The 22,464-nt window shown below is 46.1% G+C and overlaps 1 protein-coding gene across 2 annotated transcripts in view; it reads right to left on the reverse strand.

Moving 5' to 3' along the window:
- Nucleotides 1–21,282, reverse strand: part of Stau1 (staufen double-stranded RNA binding protein 1) — a 44,053-nt gene extending 22,771 nt beyond the window's left edge. The window contains exon 1 of one of the 2 annotated variants that reach the window (XM_052726534.1): nucleotides 21,012–21,282. The gene's annotated coding sequence lies outside the window, so the exon portion shown is untranslated. The remainder of the gene's footprint in view (nucleotides 1–21,011) is intronic. The other variant, XM_052726535.1, reaches the window with a different exon arrangement.
- Nucleotides 21,283–22,464: the final 1,182 nt, after the last annotated feature.

A 22,464-nucleotide genomic window follows, 5' to 3' on the forward strand; every position in this document is an offset into this window, starting at 1 on the left:
TAAGACATTTCCAAGCAAGCAAGCAAAGGACACATTAAAATAAAAAGCATGGTGGAAAGGTATGGTGACGAACACCTTCCATCTCAGCATTTGGGAAACAGAGACAGATGGATCTCGGTGAGTCTGAGGCAAACCACTAGGTCCACATAGTTCCTGGACAGCCAGAGCTACACGAGAGATCCTGTCTAAAAATAAATAAATACAAGAAAAAGCAGTAAAGCCCAGGGGAATGCGATGGTTTATGCTCTTCCCTTTAAAACAGTCACACACATCTGAGGAGTCAGGAATGTCATCCTGTGAGACAGTCTAAATGATTCTGGTGAAGCAGGTTAAGATGTGGAGCAGCTAAGCAAAAGAGAACCAGTGTCTTAACAGATTTACCAGGCCGTGGTGGCACACACCTTTTATCCCAGCACTCAGGAGGCAGAGACAGGTAGATCTCTGTGAGTTCGAGGCCAGCCTGGTCTACAGAGTGAGTTCCAGGACAGCCAGGGCTACACAGAGAAACCCTGTCTCAAATAAACAAAGATAGATAGATAGATAGATAGATAGATAGATAGATAGATAGATAGATAGACAGATAAAAATTTTCCATAAAAACTAATGAGGGATAGATAGCTTATTATTATGTTTCACTATTATTATTATTATTATTATTATTATTATTATTATTATTATTTTAAGACTCTGGTCTTACAGTAAATCTGGCCACCCCATTCTTGGTATAAAACCTTACTGATGCACGAACAGGGACTCAGACAGCAAACAGTTCTTCATCAGTTCTGGGAAGTCATTCAAAGGGCAGAACTTTGACAGAACAATGGCCATCCCAAGTGGTATTTCCTGTCCATTTCTTTCTGCTAGCTGCCAAGACCTTGAAACAGAAGGTTTGGGTTGGAACAGTTACATGCCTATCTATCCACATCCAACCAGGGTTCCCTATCTGGACACAGAGGTATAGATGGCAATACTTCCTTCTGCTTCCTAACGGTAAAGCAGAGCGCCCTAGCACCACCTCTGGAAGCTGCTTGTCAGATGGGAAGCCAGCTGAGGAGAGACAAGAAAGGAGACATACAGCTACAATGTGACCTGCAGCCTTGCTGGAGGATGTGATGCAGGGCTGTGAGCAGGTCTAACTGCAGGTGTGGAGAGCAGGTAACTAGTGGAAAGACTGAGAAGAAACCAGTCCTTGTTCAGTATCTGGCTCCCAGGGAGAGCAGCAGATGCAACCTGAATTTGTACTTCAGCGTGAGACATGGCCACTCTCAACAAAATGAACAACTTCAGACTACCAGTTCTCAGTGCAGCTAAGTCAGTGAGTGCCATGAAATCTAAAGTTCTATATGCAAGTAGCGAGGGGAGAGAATAAAGAGCTCAATTACAGAGGTGGAAAAGTAATTGCTGAAATGCAGTCAGTCCTGGCATTACCTCAGCTACAAGAACAGCCCATGCAGCATGTAGCCATGCGGGTCAGTTAGAAGTCTACGGCTCCTTCACATGCTGCAATGTCCTGGCTTGCATTTCTGCAGTGATTTAAGATGACTTATATACCCATGCAATGTGTGGTCATTTATCAAAGAGAACCGGCAGTGTGTAGTGGTGCTTAATAGTCACAGCTCATGGTAAAGGCCTCTGGTCTCAAACCTGTGAGAAGTTGAAAGCAACCTGGGTAGTGACATCATCAGCAGGTCACTATGAATTGCTGTTGTCAAGGGCAGCAGTTTGACGGGACAGAAACCTTTTCCTTCGGTGACTGACAGGAGGGATTTCCCACTGTTGACGGTTCTTTCTCTTTTTTTTTTTTTTTTTTTTTTTTTTTGGTTTTTCGAGACAGGGTTTCTCTGTGTAGCTTTGCGCCTTTCCTGGAACTCACTTGGTAGCCCAGGCTGGCCTCGAATTCACAGAGATCCACCTGGCTCTGCCTCCCGAGTGCTGGGATTAAAGGTGTGCGCCACCACCACCCGGCTGGTTCTTTCTCTTTATTAGCATAAAAGATGGATCTGTTTGAGTAAAAGGCTTATTAGAAGGTTCATCTACTTACAGATTCTTACCCAGAAAACCACTGCACCAACCTTGAGGCTCACAATCCTAGAGTGGCTTGGCGGACCCTATGCTGCCCTGGGACCACTGCAGGGGGCTGGAGAGCTGGAGCGGGGTGCTCACCGTCTCCTACTTAGTTCTTCAGGTAGAAGAAACCACAAAGCCAATTTCTTCACAAGTCAAAAGGGGGAGGGGCTGTAGGCTCAAGAGTGGCTCAGCGGTTAAGAGCACTGGTTGCTCCTGCTGAAGACCTGGGTTCTATTCCCAGCACCCACATGGCAGCTCCCAACCACTCTAACTCCAGTTCCAGGAGATCCAACATCCCTTTCTGGTCTCCACAGGCACCAGGCACACAGGGGTCACACAGACAACAATCTATACAGGCAAAATACACTAAAATAATTAAAAAATAAAAAGTCAGGTATAGTGGCTCACACTTTTAATGCCAGCACTCAGGAGGCAGAGGCAGGTGGTCTACACAGTGAGTTCTAGAATAACAAGACTATAGAGACTCTATCCCCAAAACAACAAAATAAAACAAAAAGTATGGGGGGGGGGGGATCCTGGAGAATTGGATAAGTGATCAAGAGAACTTGCTGCTCTTCCAGAGGACTGTGTGTGTTGCCAGCACCCACATGGTAGTTCACAACCATGTATAACTCCACCTATGGGATCTAATGTCTACTTCTGACTGCCATGGGCACTACGTACACATCATGCATAAACATACATGCAGGTAAGACTCGTACACATAAAATCAAAATTTAGGAGTCGGAACAATTCAATACATACTTATGGCCATTTTTCAAAAAGCAGAGGAAGTTGTAAGGGAGGTAAAAGTACTTTAAGTAAAAAAGCTTCAATGGCCGGGCGGTGGTGGCGCACGCCTTTAATCCCAGCACTCAGGAGGCAGAGGCAGGCGGATCTCTGTGAGTTCGAGGTCAGCCTGGGCTACAGAGTGAGTTCCAGGAAAGGCGCAAAACTACAGAGAAACCCTGTCTCGAAAAACAAAAAAAACAAAAAACAAAAAAAAAGCTTCAATGAAGGCTAGAAATTTTATTTTCTAGTATTTTATGGAAACAGGCAACCAGCCAGGTCTCCAGCATATACCAGCTGACCAGCTGTTCCCTGACAGAAACCCCACAGTGACTTTTACCACCAGAGCAAGCAAGTTACTTGATGCAAACCCCAAAGAAGTGCCACAGCGACTAGCTGGAATGACCTCACTCGGCCGAGTCCCCACAGTGCTGTCACGTTGCACCACCTTCTCTACTTTGGGAATGGAACAAAAAACAGAGGTTACCCATCCAAGACGCAGAACTGTTGTTAGCAGACTAGCTTCCAGTGTGGACACACAAACACGCAAGGGTTCAGCAATCAGCTGTGCCCTTGCTCGTTTTTTTCTTTCAGCTGCCAAATGAGAAAGAGTTCCCTCTCTCTCCCAGCCTCACTCCTCCCAGTCTTCCTAAAGTCTGTCTTGTCTGCTTTACTCACTGAAGGAGCCAATCAGTTTCCTCCTAACTTTAAACACCAGTCAGAGGTCACAGGCAGAAAAGGAACTCAGACAAAGCCCGTCCCAGCAGATCACTCCAGCCCCTGCAGAACTGAAGACTGAATGAATGCCTAAAATTAGAAAGGGTGGGGCTCAAAGGAACCCTTTTTTGGCTCCTACTATATAAAGCAGGCCCACTGACAACATTTCCAGCTCCAGTCATAAATATGTGAGGATTATAGAAGCTCAGAACAAACAGGCTTTGGTTGAGACTGCCCCCAAAATGCTAGTCTCAAATACACCTTAAAGAGCTAACGACTGGGTGAAATACGTAGCTAAAAACTGGAGAAAAGACGTATAGGTGGTTGGTGAGTAGTGCTTGTCATGTAAACATGAGGACCCACAAAACGTCAAGAGCAGGTGCAGAACAGCCTATCAACCCAGCGCTGGGGAGGTAAAGGCAGGAGGTACCCTGGGAGAGCTGGGGAGGTAAAGGCAGGAGGAACCCTGGGGTTTGCTAGCCAAATAGTCTAGTCCATCAGCAACCTCCAGGTTCAAAAAGAGAGCCTGCCTCAAAAGGAATGAATGAATGAATGAATGAATGAATGAATGAATGAATATGAGGTATACTTCAAGAGGAAGACACCAAGTGTCAAGCTCTGGCCTGGTCACAAATACCCCTCATGATACATGGGAGAGGGGTAGTTAAAACATATTGTACAACTACTTGGTAAGCTTTAGACTGCCACATAAGCAACACTAAAAGTGACCAGGCAAGAGTTTAAGGGTAGAGGCTAGTGAAGATGCAGCTGCTCAGCATACACACAGAGGGCTCTGGATTTAGTCCTAGACCCAGACAAGAAATAAAAAATGAAAATAATAAAAACACCAAGCAATACTCATTTGCTAGTCACTCTTTAGTTACTTGCTAATGTAACCCTGGGTGTCCTGTTTAAGCCTGAAGAGAAAATGAGGGGCAGTGGTTGTCAAGAGAGAACAATTCTGTGTCTCCAGGAACATCCGGCAATGGCTGGGTATTTCTGGTTGTCACTTCTGATCAATGTAAAGGGGTCTTATAGAGCTGATCAATGTAAAGGGGTCTTATAGAGCTGATCAATGTAAAGGGGTCTACTATGGCTCTTATACAGGGCAGAGGAAGCAGGGGTACCATACAAACATCACAGTTACAAATGGGGAAAATGCACCGTGAGGAACAAAGCTCCCCACTACTGGCATTTGTCAAGTTCAAAGCAGCCCCAGGGACCACGGAATTCCAACTGCTGTTTCTTAGCATCTCCACCGCTGCAGCTGAACCCTCCATGCACCGCCTTCCTTTAAACCTCCCTTCAGGGCTGTTTCCAACCAGGTACATGAGGGCCTCGCCTCATGAGAGACCACAGTGTTTGTCACTCGGAGAGAAAGGAAGCTGAGAGCTCAGGTCTCACTGGACATCTGACTGTAAGGGTCCACTTCCTTCATCCTTCTGCATCATCTACTGAAGTACTTAAGAGGCCAGCTCAGGAGAACATGCTAGTCTTCCTTTCAAAACAACATTTACTGACACACAAGCAATGCACCACAAAAGGAATGACGCGGAGGAGCTTAAAGCGCTTCTTTCAAAACATCTGCACCTGCTCAACACCAGGGCCTCCCATCAGCTTACTGACACACGAATGTCATCAAAACTGTCAGGCAGAGCATTGGGGGTTTAGCTCAGTGACAGAGCACTTGCCTAGCAAGTGCAAGGCCCTGGGTTCGGTCCTCAGCTCCAGAAAACAAAACAAAACAAAACAAAAAACAACTGCCAGCCACGGTGGCACACACCTTTAATCCAAGCACTGGGGTGGCAGGTGGATCTGTTTGAGGCCAGCCTGGTCTAGATATGATGGACTTTTAGGCCAGTCAGGGCTACATAGAGACCCTGTCTCAAAAAAAAAAAAAAAAAAAAAAAAAAGAAAAGAAAATCTCATAGAGTCTCACTGGGAAAATGACACACATCCATAATCTCAGCTGAAATAAGAGGCTCATTTGAAGACAACATGGACTACACAGTGAGTTCTTGTCTAAAAACAAATAAATAAAATTATACATACACACATACATACATACACATAATATACAAACACAACACACACACAATAATAAAAACAAAAGTGGGGCCTCACCTGGTTTGACAAACATTACAAGTATAAAGCACTTTTTCTGGATGTGGAGAAAGGAACATGAGCCTGTAAACCTCTTAAAATCCTTGTTTGTTTGAATTGCACATGTGTGCTACACAGTGGCTATGTGAATGTGTTCCACACTCAGCAGTAAATGCAGGACCACCTGATGATACTGAGCACACCGGAACCACTTAATACACAAGGAACATGTCAGAAAAGGAGGCCAGAATTAGCTGCGAGGGCCATTAGTCTTGCTGACTTCCAAATACACTTCCAAGTCCTATTAGCATACAACAACTTGAGCACTTTTTGTCTCGGTTTAGTGTTTTGCTTTTTGAAACAAGGATTCGATTCACTACATAGTCCAGACTGGCCTCATGGCAATCATCCTCCTTTACTTCTTCAGTATTGGGAATCACGGGCATGTAGCACCAAGCTCAGATAAGCCCTTAAAAAAATTAGCAGTGAGTGATGTGATGTGGTGTAGTATGTGTGTGTGTGAGTGCAGGCACACATATACCACAGCATGTGTGTGGAAGAGGTCAGAAGATTAACTTGCAGGAATAGGTTCTCTCTTCCCATCATGGGATTCAGGGATTGAAATCAGGTCATCAGGCTTGCCGAGCAAGCACTTTTAACTGCTAAGTCATCCTGCTTACCCATGGAGAAGACTTCTAATTAACCAACTTTTCACTAATTAACACAGATAATGTAGTATCTATGCTTCTGTATAATCAACACATCATTCCCCTTTGTAAAAGTGATCTCCAGAGGCAGGTGGATCTCTGTTGAGTTTGAGGTCAGCCTGGTCTACAGAGTAAGTTCCAGGACAGCCACAGCTGTTACATAGAGAAACCCTGTCTCTGTGTGTGTGTGTGTGTGTGTGTGTGTGTGTGTGTGTGTGTGTGTGTTGTGGGGATCTCTCAATTCTAAAGAAACCTTATTTATTTCTTTGTTTATTTTGAGACAGGGTTTCTCTGTATAGCCCTGACTGTCCTGGAACTTGCTCTGCAGACCAGGCTGGCCTTGAACTCACAGACATCCACCTGCCTCTGCCTCCAAATGCTGGGATTAAAGGCGTACGCCACCATCGCCCAGACCTTTTATTTATTTTTTAAGATTAATTTGATTTTCAAATTACGTGTGTGTGTGTGTGTGTGTGTGTGTGTGTGTGTGTGTGTGTGTGTGTGAGATATGCACTTGAGTGCAGGTGATCACAAAGGCCAAAGAGGGCATCAGATCCCCCGGAGCTAGAATGCAGGCAGAGGCTGAGAACTAAACTCAGGTCCTCTGGAAGCACAGGAAGAGCTAGCTCTCAACCACTATGCCATCACTCCAGCCTAAGACCCTTATCTGAGACATTTTTTTTTTTTTTTTTGGTTTTTCGAGACAGGGTTTCTCTGTGTAGCTTTGCGCCTTTCCTGGATCTCGCGCTATAGACCAGGCTGGCCTCGAACTCACAGAGATCCGCCTGCCTCTGCCTTCCGAGTGCTGGGATTAAAGGCGTGCGCCACCACCGCCCGGCGAGACATTTTTTTTCTAGTTGTAATTCAGTTGTTTTCTGGGAGTAGAACTCACCTCTCATGTTGCTTCCCCTCCCTCCCAGAAAACAACCCACAGGCTCCAGTATCATCCAAATGCCTGGAGCAAGAAAAGCCATGAGCACAGATGGGTGTCAGTCATTAGCAGTCTATACAATAATTCCCAAGGTGATCACTTTAAGATCAACGTCAAGCCATGTTCAACCACAGTTCTGGATACATACATAACTGCAAAAAGAAAGAAATGTAACCAAACAACTATAAAGCATTCCCCTATGTACTTTGTACTCAAGAGAAACAAAAACAGGACAGGATAGTTAGCTTAAGGGGTCCCACTCCCACTCACTAGCTAGACAACAAAACTGTCTACAACTGACCGCCTGGAAACGCCTGACTGCTCAGGACCTCTGCACACAGTTAAAGCCTTGAATGTGGTCCCATATCACATTTGCCAGAGTCAAGTGGACATGGGAGGATTCTTCTGCACACAAATGTAACTGCTGGGTGGTCTGCTACAAAACAAAACACCCCCCCCAAAAAAAAAAAAACCTTCCTAGAGACTACAGCAGTGGTTCTCAACCTCTAGGAAGGATGGGACCCTTTAACACAGTTCCTCATGTTGTGCTGACCCCCAACCATAAAATTATTTTCATTGCTACCTCATAACTGTAATTTTGCTACTGTTATGAATTGTAGTGTAAATATCTGTGTTTTCCAATGGTCTTAGGTGACCCCTGTGAAAAGGTTGTTCGTCCTCCCCCAAAAAGGTCACAACCCACAGGTTGAGAGCCAGAGAGGACCCAGGTTATTTTGAGCACCCACATAGGGTCTGACAACCACTCATAGCTCTTTTCAGGAGATCTGACATTGTCTGCTGACCTCCACAAGCACCAGGCAAGCAGTGGTGCATGCATATATGTCCAGGTCAAACACTCATACATATAAAATAAATACATCTAAGTAAAAATACACTTCCTAAATGAGAAGTCATCATTAATTGTTCCTTCCAGAAAAACTGTTACAGCAAACAAAAGTTTTAAAAAAAATAAATTCCAAGGCCAGGCATCACCAGTGGTACACACCTTTAATCCCAGCACTCAGGAGACAGAAGTAGGAGGATCTCTTTGAGTTCTAGGACTACCAGGACTACATAGAGAGAACCGTCTTTTAAAAAAAAGTTTAATTCCAACAGCCTTCCCATCCATAAACCTCATTTTCTTTTCTATCCCTACAACTTTACCAGGCTCTTATTTTCCCCTTCCCCCCAACAGTTTTAAAATGAAATTCAACAGTCCTGGAAGGTGCTATGCAAGCTGTCAAGGGAAGGAAGAAACCAAGAGTTCTCTCCAGCTGTGAAGTCTGAGAACTACAACAATGACCAGCATGGCAAGCTACCCTAAAGGTGTAACAGCAGCAATCACACCCTGGAGGTAACCAAGTTTAATTTATTTTATTTATTTAATTATTATATATATTTATTATGTCTGCATGCATGCCTACAGGCCAGAAGAGGGCATCATATTGAATTATGATGGTTGTGAGCCACCATGTGGTTGCTGGGAACTGAACTCAGAATCTCTGGAAGAACAGTTGGTGTTCTTAACCGCTGAGCCATCTCTCCAGCCCGGTAACCACGTTTAAATTGGACTTAAGACCTCCCAACAAGGAGATCATGCCTGGTACTGGAAACTTGGCTAACTACCCAAGGCTAGCGGGGTCACAGACCCTGGAAGGGAACCTACCACTGCCACTTTACTAGACCAGCAGAATCCCTAACTGCATTCCAAACACTTTTCCTCATACACACACTAAGTACAGCTCCAATCCTGACCAGAGAAGCTTCTGAAAGACAGACCGTAACAGACAATGCCAACTGGTGAAGATGCAGCGAACAACCGGTCACGGGTGTCCAGCCCAGCGGACGCATCTACAACACAACTCCTGCACCGAAGACTCAGGGACATCACAGTGGATAGGGTGTGAAGATTTTTAAGAGCACATTATATTTAATAAAACCAATTCACAACAGACCTTTAGTCTCAGCATTTGGGAGGCAGAGGCAGGCTGGGAGTTCTAGGCCAGCCTGGTCTAGACAGTGAGACTCTGCCTCACTGTGGGGTGGGAGGGAGATCAAGTACGAATTAGAGAACAGAAACAACAGCTGTCAGGAGGACAGGGCAGGGTGAGCACGGCACACGCACACAAGGCACACGCACACAAGGCACGATAGGATACATACATACGAAAAATGGCACAGCCAAACTCAGTGTTTTGTACACTGAAAAATTAGAAAGGAAGAAAAAAGTAGCAATGAGCAACAGCTAGAATTCCTTGCCTGCAATTCGGTGCTTTCTACAGTTTGGGCTCATTTCAGTCTGTCTTTACGACAGCTTCACAGACAACAGAAAATTGCTGTTTACTGCCTAAATTCCACAAGCCAAATTACAAGCGTGCTGCTGCTGCTGCTTCTTTCTATCTTTACAGCTTAAGTTCTATCTCTAAATAGTAAAATATGAACAATTCTAATCTGGAAATCTAAAATGTTCGAGAGGTTTCAGTCTGGGGACTACAGAGTTAGACGGCTCACTCAGTGAAGTGCTCGTCGTGCACACAAGGACCCATGTGGGAAAGCTGGGAAGGGAAATGTCTTAGAAGGACAGCACTTACCACCACCTGACAACCTGAGTTCAATCCCCAGGACTCACACAGTAGGAGAAAAATAACTACCACAAGTTGTATTTTGGTTTTCGAACGTCTGCTATGGCAGGTATGCACATACAGGGGCACGCACACACACCAGGCCTGCACACGAGTGTGCGCTTGTATATGCACACACAGTTTGTTGTTGTTAGAGACAGGGTTTCTCTGTGTAGCCCTGGCTGTCCTGGAACTCTCTATAGACCAGGCTGGCCTCAAACTCACCGAGATCTGCCTGTGATCTGGGTACACTGCCTCCCAGTGCTGGGATTAAAGGCGTGTACCACCACCACCTGGCCACACACATTTTTTAAAAAGTTCAGCACAGTAGGGAGACAGAGACAAGCAGGTGCCTGGGGCTTGCTGGCCCACCAGCCTAATCAGTGAGCTCCAGGACAGTAACTCTGTCACAAAAAATACAGTAGGGACAGGCAGATCTCTGTGAGTTTGAGGCCAGCCTAGTCTACATAGAGACCTGTTCCAAAATAAATAAACAATAAATAAATACATAGGGTGGGGCATGGGGCCAGAGAAATGGCTCAGCTCATAGGGGCACTAACCTCCAAGCCTGAGGATCTGAGTTCAAGCCTTGGGACCTACATGGTGGAGTAGAGTTGACTCCTATAAGTTGTCCTTTGGCCTCTACATGCACATAGTACATGTGCATTCAGACACACAAACACACAAAAACAACTGTTGCAATGATAAAGGATGAGGCTGGAGAGATAGCTCAGGGCTGCTTTTCCAGAGGAGCTGGATGAGGTCCTAGAACCCACATGGAGACTCACAGCCATCTCTAACTCTGGTTGAGGGATCCAACGCCCTCTTTTGGCCTCCACAGGCACTAGGCATGCTCATGGTGCACAGACATACATGCAGGCACAACACTCATATGCACAAAGTAAGGAACTCTAAGAAGACTAGAGTAGTCATAACAAATGGCGCCCTTCTCTCCACTGTGCTGTGTCTTGCTGCCATGAAGCATAAGCTCTGTCTGAAGCTGGCAGAGTCTAAGAACTTAGATCTTTCCTGGATTCTGTGTGAGAAGCTATTAATTTACTAAGCAGAAACGGCCTGGAAACAGCACACCTATGTCCCAGGCAGAGCAGCACTATCTGAGTGTAGTGGCAAATCCTTGCACTGCGCTCAGCCACTCCTAGACACTAAGCCAGAGATCACTGGACTATGAATTCAGGACCAAATACTACGACTTCATTGTCCTCTTCTTCACAATAGACAGTACTGATTTACACTTACTTTGTTTTAAAAGTATTTAGTTTTACCCAAAAGATAAATTCAATCAAATATTTTAAGGCAAATACATATGTGTTTTAAAAAAGGTGGATGAGGCCGGGCGGTGGTGGCACACGCCTTTAATCCCAGCACTCGGGAGGCAGAGCCAGGTGGATCTTTGTGAGTTCGAGGCCAGCCTGGTCTACAGAGCGAGATCCAGGAAAGGAGCAAAGCTACACAGAGAAACCCTGTCTCGAAAAACCAAAAAAAAAAAAAAAAAAAAAAAAAGGTGGATGAAGCCTAAACTAACCAAAGGCTGACCTCTGGTGTCCACAGGCACGCGCACACACACACACACACACACACACACACACACACACACACACTTCAGCCACAAGTGGTGAATACTGTAATTCCAACATTCAGGAGAGTAAAGAAGAGGATCACTGATTAACGGCCACCCTGAGCACAGCAAGTGCAGTATCTGCAATATTTGCTTATTTAGTCACTTCTTTTGAAGTCTAAGTCCCACTAGGTAGACCAGGCTGGCCATGAACTCAGAGACTTCCCAAGACTGAGATTCAAGGCATGCACCACCAAGCTCACCTCTGTGGAGAGATGGAATCTTCCTATGCATCCCAAGCCGGCTTCAAACTCATACCTTAGCACTGAGGTTAGAAGCACATCCCACCACATCCGGCCAGAGCAGTCCTCACTTAGTAATAGATCACTTATAATAAACATTACCTGGTTACTGAAAGAGACACATGGCAACAGCAAAGCTCCCTTGGCTGTGAACTGCTGATCTGGGTGAGGGCTAAGGACAGGCAACAACATTAAACAGAGAGAGGTCCATGTTATAACCTTTCTGGAGGAACACCAGCTATCTCCTCAACTGTAATGTCAATGGGCTTTATTAAAAGCCAGTGCGGTGGTGGCGCACGCCTTTAATCCCAACACTCGGGAGGCAGAGCCAGGTGGATCTCTGTGAGTTCGAGGCCAGCCTGGGCTACCAAGTGAGATCCAGGAAAGGCGCAAAGCTACACAGAGAAACCCTGTCTCGAAAAAACAAAAAAAGTGATACCTTGACTATAGACTAAATTCTTGCTAAAAAACTTACTTTCAGCTGGGCATGGTGGCATACACCTTTAATTTTTGGGAGGCAGAGGTAGAAAATCTGTGAGTTCAAGGCCAACCTGGTTTACATAGTAAGTTCTAAGACAGCCAACCAGGGCTATACAGTGAGACCCTGTCTCAAGAAAACAAACAAAAAAAAGCAAAAACAAAACAAACAAAAAAATGAAAAATATTTTCTTTTGAATTATAATCATCTGCTTTATTGTAAAAAAATTAAGATTCCAATTAACTTCTGAAGTTTTTTTTTTTTTTTTTTTTTGTGGCAGTGGTAGTGAGGAATGAATTTCAATTCAACTTTATCTGGGAGGGAGGGGCTCAGCTCTCCAATCCCAGTGACTTGTCCAGGGTCAGTGTGTCGGCCACTGCCTTTCCCACCTGTTCTAAGGGGCGGGCTAACTGAGTAGTTTAGTGTTCAGCGGTAAGCTGTTTGCTGAACCACTTCTCTCTCACTGCCTTTGAGTTGTCCATCTCCTGAACTACAAGCCTCTCGGGCCCCCTTCTCGTCAGTCAGTCCTCCTATGGCTGCTCCTAAGAGGCTGGTCAGTGACACCCACTGCCTTGGTGGTGTGTGGTGGGTGGGAGGTTACTGTGAAATCAGATGGAATGAGTACGTCTCATCCAACAGAAGGGTCTGTTCTGGGATGAAGTGAATGGATAATACTGCTCAGGTTACTAATTACTTCCCTCAGGAACAGGCCTTGTGATTGCCTCAGATCTTGCCTAATTTTTCCATGTCCCCCCACCTTTTTTTTGGAGGGGTGTGTGTGGGTGAGACAGGTCTCATGGAGCCTGGAACAATCTCACACTTGGTATGTAGCCAAAGCTGGCCTTAAACTCCTGATGTTCCTTCCTGTCCCCACCTTACAGGTGTTGGGATTACAGGCTTAGGATACTACACTTGGCCTGAAATCCATGCTTTCCATAACTAAAATTAACTGAAATACAAATTTCCTGCTTTTGCAGAATTCACCCTGATAGAAATGGGAGTGCTGCTTGCCGATGCTGTAATGTACAGAATGCTGGCAGCCCTCCCTGTCAGAGGCTAACACACCCAGCAAAGGCAGATTAGGTTTTTTTACAGTTCTCTGTTGCCCAATTTACCAAGTCTACCCAGTGAGGTGCCATGACCCTTTACCTGGATGACAGGCAGGCAGGCAGGCAGGGAGGGAGGTAAAAATTCTTTCAGTCTGCTGCAGAGTGAACCTCCACTGTTTGCAATACTTAGCTCACCACTACTTACCTCTAGACAGCTGCTTGTCTGCTGAGAGTGAAGCATTAAACACCAAAAGAACAAGAGAATGTTGTTTCTAAGTGCACACAGTCTTTTTTTTCTTTTTAGACAGGGTTTTTCTCTGTAGTCCTGGCTGTCCTGGAACTCCATCTATAGACCAGGCTGATCTTGGAACTCACAGAGATCCACCTGCCTCTGTCTCCTGAGGGCTGGGGTTAAAGGTGTGCGCCACCACCTGGCATGCACATAAACCTTTTTTGTTTTGTTTTGTTTTTGAGACAGGGTCTCTCTGTGTAGCCCTGGCTGTCCTGGAACTCACTCTGTAGATCATGCTGGCCTCGAACTCAGAGATCTGACTGCCTCTGTACACAGTCTTTCTAAGGTGGCTTTTTCTTAATGTACTTATATGACTTATTAGGAATGTTTTATGAATGCAAGGTGTGGGCAGGTTAACAGTTTAATAGTCAACACTAGTGAGGCATGTTTGTTTACAACCATGTCACCCACATTAACAGCTAATCCACCCAGGAATCACTTGACAACTGAGTAGCTAATCATATGAAAATGGCAGTGGGAACCCAATTTTATATGTGACAAGACTGACTCCTACGCATGTGACGTGCTCTGTGTACTCAGGGAAGCAGCAGTGTAGGACTACTGAGTCCTGCACTCACTGACCCAAAGGGCCCATAAACAAGACCATGTATTACTTAAACACATTTTCTTTCAAACTGGCCTGAAATTCTAATGAACAAAAGCCATGCCAGAGAGAAAAGCAATGTGCCCTAAGTGCAGAGACGCACACGACTCTGTGGAAAGAGTGTCCGGGCTGAAGAGATGGCATGCCATTAGGGCTAAAACAAGAACCTTACTTTAGAAGCAGGCCCATCAGTGCTCCGGTGGTGGAGGACCTTGCCAGGGACTTGAGTCCCAAGGGCTTGCCCACCCTCAGCTCTGACCCTTACTCTGGAGCGGATAAGGGGACAGAAATCTAACATCAAGTCTACAGTCAGACCAGATCTCATCTGCTCTCCAAAGTGGGGTCAGCCTGGTTAGTCCTAGAAGGGAGGAATCCACGTAAAGAAAGGTCTACTTCAACCTTGGTCTACAAGAGTTCAGTAACAGGCAGCTTCCATTTCTTGGATAAATTCCACCTCTTGGATTCTTTTCTCCATCAAATAACTCTACCTTGTCATTCTTTTTTATTTGTTTGGGGGCAGAGGGGTTGGGACAGAGTCTGTCCCTGTAGCTCTGGCTGTAGACCAGGCCTGCCTGGAATGCTGAGAGATCTGCCTGCCTCTGTCTCCCAAGTGCTGAGAGAAAAGTGTGTACCACCACGCCTGGCAGAAGACTGACTGAGTGAGAGGCAAATCCTCCCATCTCTGCTTCCAGAGTGCACCTTATCAAGCAAAGGAACATGTGACACTGGAGGGTTTGTCTCCTCCACTTACAAGGTGACATCAGCTTTAAATCAACCTGTCAAAAATAAATAAATCTACCTGTCACTACTGTGAGAATGAAAATATTAAAAAATAACTCAAGGCACTGGCAGTAATTTCCTTTAACTTCCTTGAAAACAGTTCACAGTGTGGTTTTTAGTTCAGAGCACTGAGCTGCCAGCAAAGCAGACAGCCAAACTGTCATCTGGACCCTTTGACAGATCCCCATGCAGCTACTTCTAACCCTACCATTTCCTCTGTAGGTGAGAACAAAAGATTTGGTCAACATTATCCTGGTGTAAACGTTCAATAAACAATTAGCTTTAAAAGCATAGATTTGGCCGGGCGGTGGTGGCGCACGCCTTTAATCCCAGCACTCGGGAGGCAGAGCCAGGCGGATCTCTGTGAGTTCGAGGCCAGCCTGGGCTACCAAGTGAGTCCCAGGAAAGGCGCAAAGCTACACAGAGAAACCCTGTCTCGAAAAACCAAAAAAAAATAAATAAATAAATAAAAGCATAGATTTTTTCAGTCAAAGCCTAATTGGAAGTAAAAATCAACAAAGCTCTTGACTTTTACAAAAGATCTGGGGTGGGCATGGTTGTACACGCCTTTGATCCCAGCACTCAGGAGGCAGAGGCAAGCGGATCTCTGTGAGTTTGAGGCCAGCCTGGTCTACAGAACAAGTTCCAGAACAGCCAGGGCTACAAAGCAAGACCCAACTCACAAAGAAAAAAAACTAAAAAATAAATAAACTAAAATCAACCTTAACAGCTGGAGATGGAGCTTAGCAGTGGTGTATTTGGCTATTTTAAGCCAGGTCCTAGGCCCACTCTCAGCACAGCAAAACAAGTAACAAACTAGTGAACATCATGTGAACTGTGGCGCTGTGGCAACTGTGAAGTGCATCAGAATCTAGATTAACAACAGGAGACAGACAAGCATGTTAGTACAAGTGGGGTCAGTGGTAATGGTAGAGTAGGTGGGACCTCAAGGGCCAGGACTCAAGTTTCAGAAACTTTGTAATAAAATGTTGGGAGAAAGTAAACCGTAACAGCTCACAGGTCTTCTCATGTTCAACCCTTTAGCCTGTAATTTCTATATTTTGGAGCAGCATAAACACTACAGCTTTGATTCTAGTAAGGAGTTTTGGCTTTTGTGTTTAAAAAAAAAAAAAAAAAAAACAGAAAATTCCACACACGTCATCCTTTAACAGGTCTGCTGTGAAACAAGTCATGAAAACCCTGTCAATAGTTTTGAAGTTTTTAAAACTCCACGCTAACGGGCAGTGGTGACGCACGCCTTTAATCCCAGCACTCGGGAGGGAGAGGCAGGCGGATCTCTGTGAGTTCGAGGCCAGCCTGGGCTACCCAAGTGAGTTCCAGGAAAGGCGCAAAGCTACACAGAGAAACCCTGTCTCGAAAAACCTAAAAAAAAAAAACAAAACAAAAAAACAAAAAAACAAACCTCCAGGCTAGAATGCTTTTCAAGCAACTCCCAAACCTGTCAACTGAGGGGTGCAACAGTGTCACTTAAGATGGCCCAGCATAGTATAGAGGTCATAACACCCCGTATGAGAGGGGCCAGTGAGGAGCGCAGTCAGACTGCAGTGTACGCAAATTGTCAAAGAAGAAAACTAATAAAAGTTCTATGTTTTTCAAAAACCTGCAGCCTGGAAAACCGAGCAGATCAACTCTGAAGACACCTTGTTTGCCCCAAGTCTAGGTACAGGACCTACACAGGAAAGGTGTCCACCCTGGGTTCCTGCTGTCTGACCTGCCATGATTACAGCAGGAATGATGCTCCCGTGTAGACTTAGGAGTCTAAAGACTAAGGGGGATCCATGAGTCAAGTTCATGTCTAAACTTAAAGTAATGTGCATATAAATGAGCGTTATGACTGAAACTTAAGAGAACACCTATTTTTAAGTACAGCAAAAAATTCACTTTACAGCCGGGCAGCAGTGGCGCACGCCTTTAATCCCAGCATTCAGGAGGCAGAGCCAGGCGGATTTCTGTGAGTTCATGGCCAGCCTGGTCTACAGAGTGAGTTCCAGGACGGGCACCAAAAACTACACAGAGAAACCCTGTCTGAAAAAAAACAAAAAAAGAAAAGAAAAAAAATTCTAAGTACCCCAAAGTTTTACTTTAAGCCTAATGGGAAAGACCAAATGGGTTTGTTTTTGTTTGTTTGGTTGGTTGGTTGGTTGGTTGGTTGGTTTTTTGAGACAGGTTTTCTCTTTGTAGTCTTCGCTGTCCTGGAACTCGCTCTGTAGACCAGGCTGGCCTTGAACCCAGAGATCCACCTGCCTCTGCCTCAAAAGTGCTGGGATTAAAAACGTGCGCTGCCACCACCACCGCTTGGCAGATCAAGTGTTTTTAATTTTTTTTTATTCCTTCTTATATATGGAATTATGGGATTAAGAACAGGCTCTAAGCAGGGCAGTGGTGGCTCATACCTTTAATCCCAGCACTTGGAAGACAGAGCCAGGCGGATCTCTGTGAGTTCAAGGCCAGCCTGGTCTACAGAGTGAGATCCAGGACAGCTAAGGGTACGCAGAGAAACCCTGTCTCAAAAAAAATTTAAAAAAAAAAAAAAATCAAAAAAAGAGGGGGGAGGGCTGGAGAGATGGCTCAGAGGTTAAGAGCACTGGCTGCTCTTTCAAAGGTCCTGAGTTCAATTCCCAGCAACCACATGGTGGATTACAATCATCTATCTATAATGGGATCTGAAGCTCTCTCTGACATGCATGTAGACAGAACACACATACCTAAAAAATACATAAATAAATAAAATTTTAAAAAAAACCTCCATCCCCTGTCCTTCCCTTTAAAAAAAAAAAATCAGAGAAAAAACAAAAACAGGCTCCTAAACTAATGTTTAGAGGCCCGCCCCTCCTTACCCCCCAGGCTGCAACAACTGAAACAGCAGAGCACTGTACTGAGGGAGCTCTGATATACACCTGCAGCACAGAAATAACAAAGTTACAGCGAAAACTGAGTAAGAGCAGCAAACACTGACACCATTCTGGTCCTCCTCATCTCTGAATACCAATCCCTCACCTAGGGTTCCATACCGTTCAGAGAGCTAAGGATGATTTCAACACTCAGTTGTTTGTGAACACCTCAGGGCCCTTCAGACAGCAATGCACACGTTTGGGAGCTTTGCAGGCTAGAGGTTAAACCCAGAGCCTCGTGCATGCCAGGCAAGTGTCCCACCACTGAGCTGCAGTCCCACGGCCCTTTTCTTTTTCCTTTCCAGACAGGTTCTCTCTGCCTGCCTCAGTCTCTCAAGTGCTGGGATCAAAGACATTCACCACTGCTCCAGTTTTCAATTAGTCATTAATAGTTCAGGAACAGTTGATTCAGTCCATAAGGAGAAAGACTGAAATCTGGGCTCTACCTTGAGGAGGGGAATCCGCTAACTCTGCAGCTCTTTTTCTGCTGTGTATTAATCATATGTCAACAAAGAAACCAGACCAAAAACAAAAACAAAAAAAAAACCTGTCAGTTCCAGTACACTGAGAAATGTTGTTTTATTAACAGTTTAATAGGCAATCTGAGGTGATATGGTAAAGTCAAAATGACTTAGATTATGACAGGTTTAGGGTCTGTTTCAAACAAGCTAGCTCACAGGATGGAGGTCAAAAAGAAATGGACTGACCTTATCGAGGAGTTAATAATTGCCAAAGCTGGGCAACCAATTCACAGTGCCCTCTAGAGTGTTCAACTTTCATACTTAAAAATAACTTCAGAAGCCAGGCGTGACGGCTCACACCTGTAATCTGTGCACCTTCATGGGTGAGACAGGAGGACTGATAGGCATTCAAGGTCAGCCTAAGCTAAAGATACTGTACAAAAAAAAAAAAAAAAAAAAAAGGCTAAAAAAATAACTTCAGGCTCTCCACCACAGCATTTAAATATCAATTCCCTGGAACTACCATATTTTCGATGTGGCAAAGGCTATGCTTGGCACTGTTGCAGAATCGTTTGTTGAGGGGCTGTTAAAAAGCCATTACACTCAACAACTGACACTAGAAACTATTTCCTGACTGTTACAAATTTTAGAAAGATGTCAAAAACACAGAGGCTGCCTTGCATTATTGAGGTGGGTGTGATATAAACATTTTCCACGTACTAAGGAAATTCACTGCCCAAAGCAATCTGGTGACAGAGGGGCTGAAGAAATGAGTAGGTCAGGGGAAGCATCATGCTTAGAGACTGTCTCAGAAAATAAGGAAGAGCAAGACACCAGAGGTTGACCTCTGGCCTCCACAGGCACACAGGGACATGCACATGTGTACACGCCCACATAAACACAAAGGCAAAATACACACACACACATAAAATAATCCTCAAGCAGCTGGGCAGTGGTGGCATGCCTTTAGTCCCAGCACTAAAGGAGGCAGAGGCAGGAGGATCTCTAAGTTTGATGATACCCTGGTCTACAGAGCAAGTTCCAGGATAGACTCCAAAGCTACACAGAGAAACCCTGTCTCGGAAAACACAAACAAACATGCTAAGGCACAGAAGAGTCACTGAGCACAAACACACTATACTACTCGAAAATCTGGACTTACACGTCTTTAAGGGAGGGGATGCCTATGTCACTAAGCACAGATTTCAAACAACCAAACAACCAACCAGACACTTTGAGACGGCTCAGCATGCACCAAGGAGCCTGGCAACGTACAGAATCCAAAAGTAGTCTTCTGATTTCAACAGCTGCTGCCGGTACAATACTCAGAAATAAAAACAAAATAACTTAATCTTCCTAAAGAAAGAGAGAAAGGCTGAGTCAGAACAGAAAAGATGCTCTTCTAAAAGTTCACCAGAATGGCCAAGACCGTTCTTCCACACTCACCAACTGTATTTTTAGTTTTTACTTCAACAAGTAGTGATGTAAGTTCATTTGGTAAGCACAGATGCCTGAAAAACCAAAATCTCTTCTAACACCTTCTCAAGAATTACAGCTACAAGCAGATGAAAAGAGTGACCTTTACAAAGGACCCCACACCACGACGGGCAACACGGAACAAAATAAAGCTTCCACACTAGCAATATTGCCACAGGGAGGGAGGTGCAGCCAGGGTTTACGGGAAACTGCTAACTGGGACCCCGGAGTGAAAGAGAAGTTCAACCAAACAAAGTGAAGAGCTGCAGATGTGGAGCAAGAAAAGCAGCGTTTTCACAGCTTCGCACACTCCACCTCCAGAGCCTGACACACAGGAGGGCTCCAGAAAGGTCTGCTGAACCCAAGGGGAGCTTGTGGATGGTGGCAGGGAGACATGGGACAGATTGTTGAGCTTGGGGAGCCGGTGAAATCCCCGCAGCTGGTTCTACAGAAAGGATGGCTATGTCTTTACATCCCTATTTGGCCCGCTACAGTGTCCCCATTAAGCGCGCGCCCCTTTCTGATGCTAAGCAAGCACAATGCCCAGGCGCTGGCAGTGGGCACGCGGGTTCTTCTGCCTCGGAGAAAACCCAAATGGGAAGGTAGGTCAACTTCTGTCCAGTCTGCACCCTAAATTATACCTTCATATCACGCTAATAAATTATGCAAACCGTTTATTGGGACACGATGTGGGTCTGGCACGCTGATAAGCGCTTTACACGCCCCATTTCAATGCACCTTTGCCGTCTAAAGAGGCAGGGACAGGATCGGGACAGGATTAGTTCTCTACCCCCGCCTTTCCCCTCGCAACAGAGACACAAAGAGTATGAAGTGACTTGCGAAGGGGGCAGAACCGAGAACTGGCACCACGTCCCACTGCTCGGCAGTGGCCGCACGCAGCACTTTGCACAGCGCCGAGGCCCGGGGGGCTCCCGACCGGCCCAGACCCTGCCCGCGCCCCCGCCTAACTCGGGCACCCGGCCCACGAGCGGCGCAGAGGGCCCGCCTCCTCCGGGAAGGCCCCGCGGGCGGAGACGGGCCTGGGCCGCAGCACGCGCGCCCGCGAGGCCTAGCCCACCCGCCGCCCACCTCCCGCTGCCTCCGTGCCTCCGAGGGCCGTACCGAGGCCCGGCCCCGCCGCCTCACCTGGCTGCTTCCACGGAGCTCGTCCCCGGGCCGGCGGTCCTGAGCGGCGGCGAGGAGGGGAAGGAGCAAGGGAAGAGGGCAAGGAAGAAGGGACCAGGGGAGGGAAGAGGCGGTGTGGCCGCGGAGGAGGCGGGCGCCGCCGGGCTGGGGATCAGAAGAAGGGGGGGGGGAGACGACACAGACGCGACGACCGCCAGCGCAAACGCTGAAGAGCGGCTCCGGCGCCCGCAGCCCGGCAGGAAGTGACGGGGGAGGGGCCGCGCCCGCCCCCCGCCCCCGCCCGACTCCATGCCGGCCCCACCCCCACCGCGGCTGGGACCACAAGTCCCGGCGGGCGCCGCAGCCGGCCTGAGCCCTCTAGACACGCTAGGGCGTCAGGGGCCGAGCCTGGTTCTGTTGTGTCCAGGCATGCTGGGAGTTGTAGTTTCCCGGGAGCTCAAGCTGGGCTGGGAAAGCAGGCCTATCTTCCTTTCTTTCTCGGCTTTATGTTCGCTTCTGCGCAGTCACTCCTCTGTGTCAACATTTGTTAACCTGCTGCTGTGTGCAAAGGTCAGAAGCTGAGAAAAAGGCGAGATGCAGAAGTCCTTGCCCTCATGAAGTTTACACTCTAGTGCGGAAGTCTGAGCCTAAAACAAACGTGCACAAGTGCTTTCTGGTTACTTCACGGGACTTTTAAGAGGTTGGTGTGGCTTTGTTTGATGTGGTCCTGGGGACTGAACCAAACTTCTACCACTGAGCTCCATCTCCCACTCATCATGTAGTTTTTTTTGTTTTTGTTTTTTTATTTGACCTCCTGGGTTTTGTTGTTTTAATTTTTTTTAAAGTGTGTATGTGAGTGTGTGTTTAGCTCACTTAAAGCATGTGTGATATGAGAGAAGCAAGATTGAAAAGCACTTCTAAGCCAGGCGGTGGTGGCGCACGCCTTCCAGCACTCGGGAGGCAGAGGCAGGCGGATCTCTGTGAGTTCGAGGTCAGCCTGGTCTACAAAGTGAGATCCAGGAAAGCCATAAAGATACACAGAGAAACCCTGTCTCGAAAAACCAAAAAAAAAAAAAAAGAAAAGAAAAAAAAGAAAAGCACTTCCAAGTCCATAAATCCATATAAACCATTCCCAAATTTGCTGGAAAACTGTTACACTGGACTATTTCTTAATGTTAGAGGGTCATTAGCAAGAAGATATAATGGAAGAAAGGCCTCTAAAAAGAAAGGCTTGGGGTTGGGGATTTAGCTCAGTGGCAAGCGCTAGGCCCTGGGTTTGGTCCTCAGCTCTGGAAAAAAAAAAAAAAAGATAAAAATAAAGGCTTTCTAAAAAGTGATGGAAAAAGCTGGACATCGAGGCTCACACCTCAAATTCCAGCACTTGGGAGGCTGAGGCAGAATTGCTAACAGTTCAAGGCCAGCCTATGGTACATACTGAACTACTCTCAAAAAGAGTCTACTGCCAAGCAGTAGT

The sequence above is a fragment of the Peromyscus californicus genome, unplaced genomic scaffold (genome assembly GCF_007827085.1).
Source record: "Peromyscus californicus insignis strain IS unplaced genomic scaffold, ASM782708v3 Scaffold_7__1_contigs__length_154581171, whole genome shotgun sequence".
Taxonomy (NCBI): domain Eukaryota; kingdom Metazoa; phylum Chordata; class Mammalia; order Rodentia; family Cricetidae; genus Peromyscus; species Peromyscus californicus.